The 12,073-nt window shown below is 45.3% G+C and overlaps 1 protein-coding gene across 20 annotated transcripts in view; it reads right to left on the reverse strand.

Moving 5' to 3' along the window:
- Positions 1-12,073, reverse strand: part of ARPP21 (cAMP regulated phosphoprotein 21) — a 185,304-nt gene that overhangs the window by 129,352 nt on the left and 43,879 nt on the right. For 6 of the 20 annotated variants that reach the window (XM_065753372.1, XM_065753361.1, XM_065753359.1 and 3 more), the window contains exon 1: positions 613-1,075. The exons of 1 other annotated variant lie outside the window; for it this stretch is intronic. The gene's annotated coding sequence lies outside the window, so the exon portion shown is untranslated. Of the gene's footprint in view, positions 1-612; positions 1,077-1,120; positions 1,166-1,656; positions 1,681-1,950; positions 2,213-12,073 lie in introns of those variants that run through there. 13 more of the 20 variants (XM_065753365.1, XM_065753363.1, XM_065753362.1 and 10 more) reach the window with 9 other exon arrangements.

Here is a 12,073-nt window from a genome sequence, read left to right on the forward strand (position 1 = left end):
TTAACCAAGGCTAGTTTTTCTGCATGATTCCAAGGATGGTAGCAGATAGCCAGTGCACGTATTTCTGACTGCAGATACATGGAACCAAACAAGGCAGTTTTGGAAAACCAACTCTACACGTCTCACACAATGGCATACACTGTAGTTATCTAGAGGTATTTGCTTTACATCAGTATCTCATGCAGTCTCACAGCCTTCTGCTAATTCGCACAATACTGCAACAGTGAAAACCCAGAACTCCTGCTTCAGGAAGCTACCAATAAGAACATAAATAATCATTAAAATCGGTTAGCACTGTATTCACACAAGAGAAAATAAAATAAAATTTAAAAACATTCCCTCACCCTACTCTATTGTAAGACAATTCAACATTGAAAAGTAAAAGAGAACATTCCACAACTTAAACATATCCAAATACAATCGTATTTATCAACAGCACAGAAATCATTTTCTAGCTACCGTTTGTTTCTTACAACTTCCCAAAGAAAACAAAATCATTTTAGATACCACAAAACAGTTCGACTTAAGAGCAGCTCGTGGCTCAGCTTTCAGCACAAACGCATTTTCTTTCGTTAATCGTAGCAGAGGTATTTGAGGGATTTCCATTTTTACCTTTGCATTTCTCCTTTTCCAGTATCCATAACCAATCATCGCTCTGCTCTTCCATTATGCTCGGTATATCGCAGAGTGAGAAGCATCTTCAATAAATAGTATTAAAAATAGCACACACCCGGTCTCCCCACCGGAGCATGCTCCGACAGCGCTGACACCTCAGCTCTCAAGGTAACCATGCCCAGCTGGGAGCTGGGAGGCAAGCCCTGTGCGAGATTAGCAGTGTGCAAGCCTAATTGCGCACGCAAACTTGCCTCGATCCGTGACGAAGACTGCTAAAACAAAAAGCAGCGTGCAGTTAAGTGAGGGGACTGGAAAGTTGCGGGTCAGTTTACAGGCGTTCTTCCCCTCCCCAGAACTCAGCCTCGACGCTTTGCGCTCACCTAAAACTTACAGATGGCATTTTGGTGCGGGTCAGGCAAGCTCACACACACACACAGAGCCAAGAGCCAAGGCAGGGAAGCCAAACAGGTGACTCACACACACGCATACACACACACACACACACCTGCGCTGCTCCGTGGTTCCTTTGTTCCATCCCAGCGCGCACACCGGAATGCCCCACGGCACGCAGCCGGGAGCAGCGGGCGCACAAACGGACCCGACACCCGCACGCATCCCTTGCTGGTGCAGGCAATGAGCGAATGCAGAGCAGAACAGTAATTAACAACACCGCACAATGGCTGCGCTGGGTGAGCGTGTCCGCAGACCCGCAAGCGGCACTGCTAAAGGCACAGACAAGCACGCAGCACTGCACTGAGCACACTAACGCTGTTTTAATGGAAGCGGGCTGTCGGGATGCCTGACAGCGCCCGGCTCCCCTCACTGCATGCAAGAACAGCCACAAAAAAAGGATGCTCACGAGGCTCCAAGTGACCCTTTCCCCTCAAGTCACCACCCTCCAGAACAATGCTTTCCTCTAGCAACGCAGAGCGTGTTCCTCGATGCGAGTGAAAGTTTAGGGCTTTTTTTCTGCGTGTTTCACGCCGTTTTCCCCCTTCCTGGTACACCTCCCCCCGCTCCCCGCAGCCCCCAGCTGCCCACCTGCCTCTCGCACACCGCCTGCACCCGGCAGCCCGGCTCCAGCATCTCCCATCCCTCCCCTCCGGACTGCCCATGACACACGGAGCCGTTCTCCCCCCCTACTCCGAGGAGAACCGCTCCCCGAGCCCGCTCCCAGCCCCGCGGCACCGGCAGGGTGACAGAAAGCGTGCTGGAACGAAAAAAATAAAATAAATAAAAAAAACCGTAAATCGCCAGCAACAAAGGCCGCCGCGCCGCACGAGCGCCTGCGGGATTTCCAGGCTCGCTCTCGGTTTTGTTCTCTCGTGTCGTTACCTTGCCTGATAACGGATGTGCCCAGCGTCCCGCCGGCCCGCTGTCTGCGCTCGGCCGCCCGCCGTTACAGCGCAGCGCCCGTCTTCCTGCCAGACATGCTCTCTTCCTCCGCCTCCGCCGCGGGAGGAGATCCGCCGCCGGCAGAACGCGGTGCCGCCCGACCCGCCGCCGCCGCCGCCGCCTCCCGCCTGGGGCTGTGCCGCCTCGGCGCTGCCTGCCCTCTCCCCGGCTCCCCTCCGTGCCAGCCCGGCTCCCCTCTGGCTCGCTCTCCCTCCCGCCCGTCCCCTGTCCTTTATGTGCCGCGCTCCCGGCTGTACTGTCTGTCTGCGAGTCTCTCCCTCTCCTTTCTCTCTCTCCCCGCCCACGCAGCGTGGTGCGCCTCGGACCGCAGACAGCGGCGCGCCGCTCGCCGGCTCCGCGCTCACTGCGCTCAGCGCCGCCGCTCCGGCTCGAGCCGCCTCGGACACCTCGCAGGAGCCGCGGGCCCCGCCGCCATGGCGAGCCCGAGCAAGAGCCCTCCCGCCCCTCTCTCCTCACAGAGAGACGTCCCCCCGTGCGCCTGTCTGTGGGTCACACCCCGGCCCTCCCCAGCAGCCCGGAGCGCGCACAAAGCGCTGGTCAGCGATAAGGAGAGCGCCCGTTCATCTCCTCGTACCCTCGTTACGCGCTCCCCATCGCGCCCCCGACCCTAAAAACACGGCCCCCCACTCCAGCCTTAGTGAAGGTGTGCGTGCGCGCGCGTGTGTGTGTGTGTGTGGGGGGGGGGTGTTTTAATCACTGTTTTTGCCAGGGAAATCTGACAGCGCCTGCAGCGCTGAGCCGAGCTGCTGAAGGCGGGGGGGACTGCAGCAGAGTTTGGGTGGTAGCAGATGAGCCACTCAAAATGGGGCACATGATCCCCATCTCTTCCCCTCCCCCTGCCAGGACCCGAGGATGGGGCTTCACCGGGAGCTCGCTGCACGCCCGTCAGGGCGCGGGGAAACAGCACTGCACCGCCAAACGCTCTTCCAGCACACAAAACCTCTGCCATCTGCTCTGAAAATCACAGCTCGTTTTACTCAGCTGAATACATCCAGGCATTCCTTCTGCACCGGGCGAGGAATGGGCCTTTACCTCTGCGCTAGGTGGCTATTAATGTGCAGTAAAATGATAGCAGTGCAGCACCAGATGTAGTTGCTGTAGATCACTCAGAGCGGATCCAGCAATTCAGCTGCTGGAAGTGCACGCTCTGTGAATAGCTGTGCACCTGTACAGTGCCCTCCACCACCGTCACCTGAAAGGGGCAGCAGCATTGGCACCGGCTGCAATTAGCAATCCTACAGATGGAAAAATAAACAGTCCATCAGCATAACGCAACAAGGTGCTAGAAAATATAGTGAGCATTTCTGTCTGCAGCGATACGAATAGCCCGACTCCCACAGACAGATAATTCTATTTTAAAATATGCTGTGAAAAATGCACTCTTTTTATTACGTACTTCCAGCAATTCCCTGTTTCCAAATAGAATTTTCTGTGCTTAGTGACTGCAGAATTCGTGCACCAGTCGAATGCAGACAAGTACACAGAAAGTGTGTGTACGGAGGAGACGGGTTGGTTTAGTGGGCATTAACCCAGCACCCCTGAAATCCCTTTTTCCCCTTAGGAGCGAGCACCTGCTTCACCAAGAACCACTGAACAAGGTCAGGTTGGAAGAATACAGTGAGCATAGTGAGCACTGAACCACACTGGGGAATGCATCAGCAGAGTCCTGGTGCACGCCTCCAGTGATCAGAGGCATTCAGCCAAGGACACCGCAAGAGCCATGTGCTAATGTGCCTCCTGATGTGGCAGACTCCTATGATGGACACACGTGGCTCCATCTGCTCTTGATTTTGCTGTTTAACGTATCCCCATGCTATGAGCTACAAGTTGCTCCTGATAGCAAGAAGACTGGCAGAAAGGCTGTAAAACAGCATTACAACAAAGCTTGCAATAGCTGGCGACTGGGGCAGGACCCATTCTTGGCTTTGAAGTGTTTTTTCATCTAAAGTTCACAGTGTTGGAGACGCACTGAAATGCAGAGGACCTCACCTGGCTGCTGCACATCATCCTAAGCACCCTAACAGCGAAGGGGAGAGATCTCGGGCTGCAGCAGGACATGAAAGGTAATACAGAGCTCAACCAGCCTGCAAAGGGGTTCAAGGGGATATGCTTCACAACCTTACCCCAGTCCCCGTACACAATGGGCAGGAACAGCCACATGCCCACAGCTTCTCCCCTACAGTTTGGATCCGGGAGTGCCTTTGTAGTGGGAAGTGTAGTGGGAAGCACTGAAACTCTGTGTCAGCTCTGCAAATTCATCCAAACCTTAGTCCTGACAGTTCACTCCATTTTCTCCTGCATGGCAGGATGCTTGGAGCAAGCTACCAAACGTTAAAAGATACCAACTTCAGCAACAACAAAGGAGAAATGGAGAATAAATAAATAAATAAACAACCCCTTATCCTAGCTACTATTTCATCTCCGAATGGCAAGCAGTATCAGGCACAGTACATGTGAGGGGGTGACATTGCCTCCCTTTGTTGAGAAGTCACCTCAGATCTTTTCGGAGCCAGTCCTGAATCCATCCCTATTCGTATTTAATGCTAGACTGAATGGGGCCCCGGGCAGCCTGATCTGTAGGCGGCAGCCCTACCTGTGGCAGGAGGTTGGGGCTAGGTGGGCTTTAAGCTCCCTTTCATTTCAGGCCATTCTGTGATGCTAACAGGGTACGCATCTTGCTTTCCCTCTTCCAGAATTTTTGCATGGAAAGAAAAATCACAAAGTCACCGTCACTTGACAGTCACAGTCTCTAAGAAGCGGGAAACCATGGCAATGGTTTGCTGCTGCCTGTGCTGGTTGGAAGGCAGGCATAGAGATATCTGTCCATTTAAGCCTCGTGGAAGTCAGCTGGAGCTATGTACTTAAACAGGGTCAGAATTTGATAAACTCTTCAGATCTCTGACACCTTCTGCTGTCTGTTGCGTAGTACTCCTCCGAGTACTTTTTGGAATGAAACAGTTAACTTGCAGCACATACTTTCACTGTACGCACACAAAATTCCAACAGGCAGCACCAAACCTGAAATATTTTTGAAGCATCACAACAGATTATGATACTTCTTCACTGTGAGCAGCACGTTTTGTAACTACGTTTACTCAATTTCACTGAGGAATCAAGAAATCATTAGTAGTCTTTTAAAACCAGCATCAGATTGGAAGTATATGATGTTGGACAAACATACAGAGATTCATGCAGTTCTGCAACCACAGGAGACTCCTGTAATAGAAGGCATGCAGTGTTTCTTAATAAAAGCTTGCATGACTGGTTGCACATTTCTTCTTTCTCTAGTCATTTTTCAGTGAAAGAAAGCTACTGTGTAGTCTCTGGTGTTTTGGAGTTACGCAATGATTCAGACTAAGGCACTGCAATATAATAACCTAACTGTTGATGTATTTTGTCATTATCTTCTACAAAAGAGATCAGCCTTAGCAGTTTATTTTAAAGCTTTTTCTTTTACTCCATTTTTATGTCCTATGTGTTACAAACAAATTAATCATGCATAATTTGCAGATGGACTTAAAAATACTGCTCTTCTATTTAAAACAGCTCTTTACAAAATGTAAATATAGCTCAATCACTCTAGTTCTCAGACACTTCTCAGGAAGAGCTGAAATATTTATTCCAGCGACAACATCACAAGTAAAGGAAAATTAACCAAGCGATTTGTGTACAACTTGAAGAGTATTTCAGGTTTGACAAAGAAAAAAATGAAGCTTTGTGCTATTCCAACTGAAGCCTGTGAGAATTTTGCAATGAACTTCATTAGGATTAAGATCAGGTACCTAAATCTAAGACTCTCTCTTTGGAGGAAGATCAATGAACAACCCTTTAAAAATATAATCTGTTGCTAGAGGGGCCGAGGAAGATATTTTTTTCCCCACTAAAAGGAACACATCGTTTCTTTGTGTTTGACATTTCAAATCCCCTCTTAGTTTCTTTTAGAAATCTCAAAATGTTTGATGTACCATATCTATATATCTTGAAAAAGATATTCCAGTGTAGAGTTCCTCACCCCACCAAAAAAAAAAGAAAAAAAAAGTATCTTCTGATCCCGTCTAAAACCAGAAACTGCAGTTCTTGCTCAGCTGTGACTTGCAGACGAAAATGAGCAGGAATTTGAACTGTAGCCTTGAGCTAGCATTGGTGCAAATGGACACTTCTGTACAAGCTTTTTGCTTCATTTCTGCTTGTAGGCAGGTGGACTGAGGGCTTTCAGGTCACTGTATTGGAGGGACAGTGGACTGCTTTATGGATTAAAGGGTGGCTGGCAGCTTGCAAAGGATGCTCAGCTGTAACTAGCAGGCCACACAGAGGGCTCACCTGGTATTTTCACACAGACACACTGCTGACTATGTTCAAAGAACTTTAACAGGTTAAACAACTCAGACAGGACTGTTCTCTGTTGTTCTGGGTGTAAGCATGTCTCTGATTTAGGAACTAAGCATCATGGTTCTGTTTCTTTATGATGTATATGTGCAGTATGCACATTAGAGTGGAGAGACAAGATGTACAGTGGCAAGTGAATGAAAGCAGTAACAACAGTCAGCTGATGAATGCTGTGAGCTGTGGTGTTAGAATGGGGCAGCAAGAAACTGGTGAGAAAAGGAGAACTCCTAGGCAGGTAATACAGCAAGCTAGTTATCTTGCAATCTGTGACTTATCATGGGCAATGTGTACTACCTACTTAGATTAGAGGTACTGTAGGGGAGTAATCAAGCTGAAGAAATTCCAAGATCTTTCAGTATGATTTATGAGCTTTAATAATCTGATGGCTTGGGGTCACCTAAGAGCCCAGAAACTGCTTGGATTACAAGTATGAGTGGCTCTAAGGAATTTTCGGACAAACACAGCCTTTCCAGGGGAGTGCTTACAGTCATCAGCATATGAACCATAGCTATCAGAACTGCTCTAGCACAAAGCAGTTTCCCTTCAAGATTTCACCAAGAAAAGTCATTATTGTGGCCCTTTCTCTAAAGCAAAGCATGCAAATATAGGTTTCCTCCCAGCACGTCTAGAGAGCAGACAAGATTTGGTGGCAATTTTCAGCTACCACCATCACATACAAGTAGTATAGGCTTCCAAAAGTACATGATCTCTCTCTCTCTCTGCTAAACCATCACTAAACCTACATCATCTGTCCTTAAGTATCCTGGCAGAAAGAGAGGCAGGAGGCCGAGGGGCTTCCTGGCTGAACAAGATCTAGGAAATAACAGAGAGAGGAAAAAAGCAATTTTAAGAGAGGAATCCCCATTTATTGTCTAGAAATCCTGCCATGGCAGTATTAAGAATACCAGTGAAACGATGGTTATAGGACTATAGGCTTGGTTTAACACTGAAAAGTAACACCAGATATGCTTTAGAGATGATCATGACAGCTATGAGTAGATAGAGAACAATCACACAGACTGTGAGGTATTTCTTTTCAGCAGTCTGTTTCACATTGTCAGTCTTGGTAATATTCACAAGTTCTTTGTTCTGTATTTTGATCAGGGCAAATAGATGCAACCCAATGTACTGTCTGTTAAACAGGCAATGCCACTGTGTAGATCAGGTATGATAGGAAAACCTGGAGACTGAAGCTGCTGAATTATCTGGAGGAGAAGAAAACATGAATTGCTGTGCCAGTCTCTGTAACCCAGAGGACTCAACAATTTTTCTCTTTAAAATCCCTCTGAACATGTTGCTCTCTTAATTTCTGCTTCTAGAAACGTCTAGTATTCTCTGAAAATGCATGTTTTGAATGGAACATCTTCAGAAAAGGTTACTACTAGATCCAGATATACCTTGCAGATGTTTTCACAAGTAATTTAGTAATATCAACGAGAACCAGTAGGTTGATATTCTTCAAATATATACAATTTTTTTTCTCCCCCCTTGTTTTCCTTATTTATTTTTAAAGAATAACATTTAATTTCCCCCATCAGAACTTCTAGCAAGGATCCCAGCCTGGGCATCTCTGTAAGTTGGGTGTGTTGTTTTTGTGCAGCCCACCCTTCATCACTGCAGTATATGCTCAGGCTCACATTTGTCAGCAAGCTACATTGCCAGCCTCCAGTGAACAGAATATAAACATACGTTAATTGTAGGACCACACCAGCTATTGCACAGGGCAAGCCAAATGGGACCTCCCAGCCACTGGCTTTGACCTGCTGCTACCACCACCTCAAGCCTCCTGCATATGCAGCTGCACGCCTGGACTGCTGACTCAGGACCATACACAAAGTGAAGAAGTTTAGCATATCTAGTTGAAGAGGCTTGGAAATTCTTGCTGTTTTAGGATCCTTAGTTTGAGGTATGCTTGTAGAAGGTCTGGCTTTTCTAAAGTAACTTCCAAGTTGGTAGAAATAATATTTGAGTATGAATTGGTAAAAACACCATGACAGCTTCAAGATGTGGCTGCTGCTGTTGTGGATAGTCGCATCTTAAGCACCACTGTAGCACTACTAATTAAAAGAAAAGACTACAAAAAATATATCATACCTAAACAAGGATGAACCTGCCACATCACAAACTAATTCTCCGAATCTGTCCTCTATACGCAGATTTAAGGTATAAATGTTGGAAATGCTCTAAATATAAGGAAAAAAAAGTCTAGTCCTTATTCTGCAAAATTATGGCCAGCTGTGCTTCTCCCTCCCTCACACGGTTTTATTAACCTGCTCAGTAAGAGCAGCAGCAAACAACAGGCAGTGAAGTTCAAACACTGGTCATGATCTCTGCACAGGAGGAGATGAGGCGACCCTTCTCAACAGAGGGAGCGAGGAGCGTAGCATATTTTGCTGACAGAGAGGATTCCCTCACAATCCACATGAAAAAAAAGTAGCTGCCCTCTTCAAGGCCACATCATGCTTTATGTGCAAAACAGTGCGCAGATGTGCCAAAGAACAGAAGCAACTTGAAATTTTAAAAAGGAGAAGCGGATAAACAAAGAGCCTATGCTTTTCTAAATCACGCTTGCCAAAGCCAGCGCTTTACAAACTACTGGAGGCAGTGTAGAACAGCCTCTTTTTTTATACCTCGTGTACCAACAGCACATTAGTCTTCTTTGTGCTTGATAAAAATGACCAAGAAAGGCACAAATGTAACCATCATGCAGCACGACTCTTAGGACAGTCATATCCAATACCTCCAACTGAAGAAGCAGCCCTGTAGCAAACAGAAGAATTCCTGCTACGTGTCATTTTAACACCCTCTCAAGTTCTGTCAGTTGTGATAAAACTAGCAAAAAATGGTGCCTTTGTCGTCTGACTTGGGACTCTCTGAGGGCTTTCAAGGGGCTGTGGGTTACAAACCTACCGAGGGGTTTTTGGAATCCATGTGACAAGGCACGGGAATTGCTATGTTCACCTGTCTCTTTGTGGGCTCTTCATTCCCCAAACTGAGTGCTGTAACAACCTTAGAACATACCCTGTACCTGTGAGCAGAGCACGTTGTTTTCCAGCACAGCTTCACCTCTTCAGCTTCACTTATCCCAGCTTTACGGGGCCAGTGCTTCAAATGGCACCGATCAGAATATGAGTTCGGCTGGCACCAATTTAGCAGTTCACAGTGTTTCTCTCAAATGCTTTCAAATCAACTTTCACATAGGTTCGTCTGCTGCTGAAAAGAGACACTAAGGAATGGATTGCTGCTTATGTAAAAATTAGGTCCACTCATCACAAAGTAAGCAGAAGCACACAAAACCCAAACACTGTCAATGAATGCTAAGAGAGACACTTAAGCTTCCCATTCTTTGGGGTACTGGACTGGAATCTTAAGCATATTTATTTCTCAGTTATTGGTCTGAAATAGTACAATTCCTCCTGATTTTCTCCAGCTGCCTTCTTTTTACTTCTCCTTGCCTTATCCTCTAGATGTATTTAAATTTTCCTTTGTTTGGAATCTACATTTTTTCACATCCTGAAATTATAGCCTTTGCAGTGTGCAATACTGTAGAAAGTCCCTTCATTGAAAGAGCAGGTACAATTTTAGAATCATATAATTTCCAGCATAATTGTTAAATCATATTCTTCCTTTTTTCCCTCCCCCTCTCTTCTTTATTTTTTTTTCTCCAAAAGGAAAGAAAGATTCAAAGTGCACATCCAGAGGGAAAGAATGAGACAGTTGGAAAACTTAACAACTTTGTAATACCATGCTACATTGCACCTTACATTTACTGCAGCAACAATCCTGCATCAATGACAAGACTCCCTGTCTACTACTTCAGTCACTCAGTGCTGGACTCCATACTTTGCAAGGTACTATTGGTTCACAAATGCAGCCTTCCTTGTGCGTTTGTGACATTGTATTCCCAAATATCACATCATAGAAATGTTAAAATAAAGCTGTTCATAACATTTTCCTGTGCACCATCTGGGCCTTGCAAGAAAGCTGACATTATCTGTCAAACTAAAGATAACCACATTTTCTCTCTTTTGTATCGTTAATGTTTGTCATCGCAAATTTCACTTTAATGCTCCGATTGCATTATGACATTCTTACAAACTGAATGGCACTAATGACTTTCATTATTATTTACACACTTCCTTAATTATAAGGCTCTCCCTCTCATTCACAACATGTTCTCCCTCATAACACTCCGATATAAAGCTAATGAATTTTAAACTTTCTATTACATAAAAGCTTGTGATTAATTACCCAGCTTCCTGGTCTCTTTATGAGGCACAGTGCAGGCTTCTCCTGCAGTGCTGTAGCAAAGGGGGAAAAGTATGCAACTTTTATTCCCTCCTCAGTGAAAGCAAATAGAGAGATAAATAGAGTTGCTTTCTCTTTAAAGCACCATATGCAAATTTAATTGAAAACAAATATACATCAAACCATTCCTCAGGAGAAATGTAAATCTCTCTATATTAGCGACATGTAGTAAACAGGATAATAATGCCTATTATTATCATCTTTAATTTTTCATGACAACAGTTTTTTAATCTAGTTCAAGTAAATGAGACAGTAGAAGTAAAAACATGTGGCTTTTACAGAAGACATCTTAGTGTTATATGCCATATCGCCAAGATCAACTATTTATGTGTTTTTAATTATTCAAAATACCGAAATCCTTCACTGATAAAAAAAGACAGGACAAAAGCCCAAGGTTGCTCCACCCCAAATAAAGAACAGTTGTGACAAATATAAATTACTATGCTTTAGATTGACAAAAAAATACAATAAACCAGAGCTTAGAAGACTTCAAACAGACACTGGGGGGAGGAGGGGGAGCCAAGCAGCCTAGTGATGCAATTCGGAGCTCAGTACTTAGACTGCAGCCTGTACCAGTGTCTGCACAAGCTGCCTGTGTCTCAGCACCTGTGTTGCCAACAGCAGTTGGATTCATGCAGACAGATTTAAATTTGCTGACAGCCATGGGGAAAAAAATGGGTTAATTAAAGTATAGTTATTCCCATCCCATTCGCGTGCTAGGAAACTTGACCTTAAGATTATTGAGTACCTGTGCATATGAAAAAGTTATTTCCTGACAACCCAAGGGGAGTTTCCTTTTATGCCTCTCTCCTGTTAGTAAAGAAGAGAGCCAATATCTATGCAAATATACACATAATCCAAATATGAGTATAGTCCCAGATGGGACTAAAGCACATTCTGTCCTGTTCTGACTGAATCAGTGCCTAGCCAGGTATGAATGGCACACTCACTGACACTGAGCAAGGGGACACCCAGTAAGAAGAAAATTAATTTGCCAAAGCCATTTACTTCTGTATTACTTTTATATTAACTCCTACTTCTGATGTAACGGATGAGAAAATTGGGTTTGTTGTGAAAAAAGCTCCTAAAGCTTTTTTTTTTTTTTTTTTTTTAATACTATGAACTTCAAATTTCTAATCACGTTCCAGTATCACGGAAAACTGTAGAAGCAAATTAAAATAAATAGTTCCCTGACAGTTCAGTGTAATGGAATGGCCTTCGCAAGGTGATACCCTGTTGTGGTCTGCTTTCAGACACCTCTTGATTCATATGGCAACTATATGGTCCTACAGAGCATACAGCGTAAAGAGAAAATTTCTGAGTGCCTAATTCAAGACTCAAAGAGTAA

Source organism: Cyrtonyx montezumae, unplaced genomic scaffold (genome assembly GCF_038088225.1).
Source record: "Cyrtonyx montezumae isolate F1298 unplaced genomic scaffold, pur_monq_1.0 scaffold_8, whole genome shotgun sequence".
Lineage (NCBI taxonomy): Eukaryota > Metazoa > Chordata > Aves > Galliformes > Odontophoridae > Cyrtonyx > Cyrtonyx montezumae.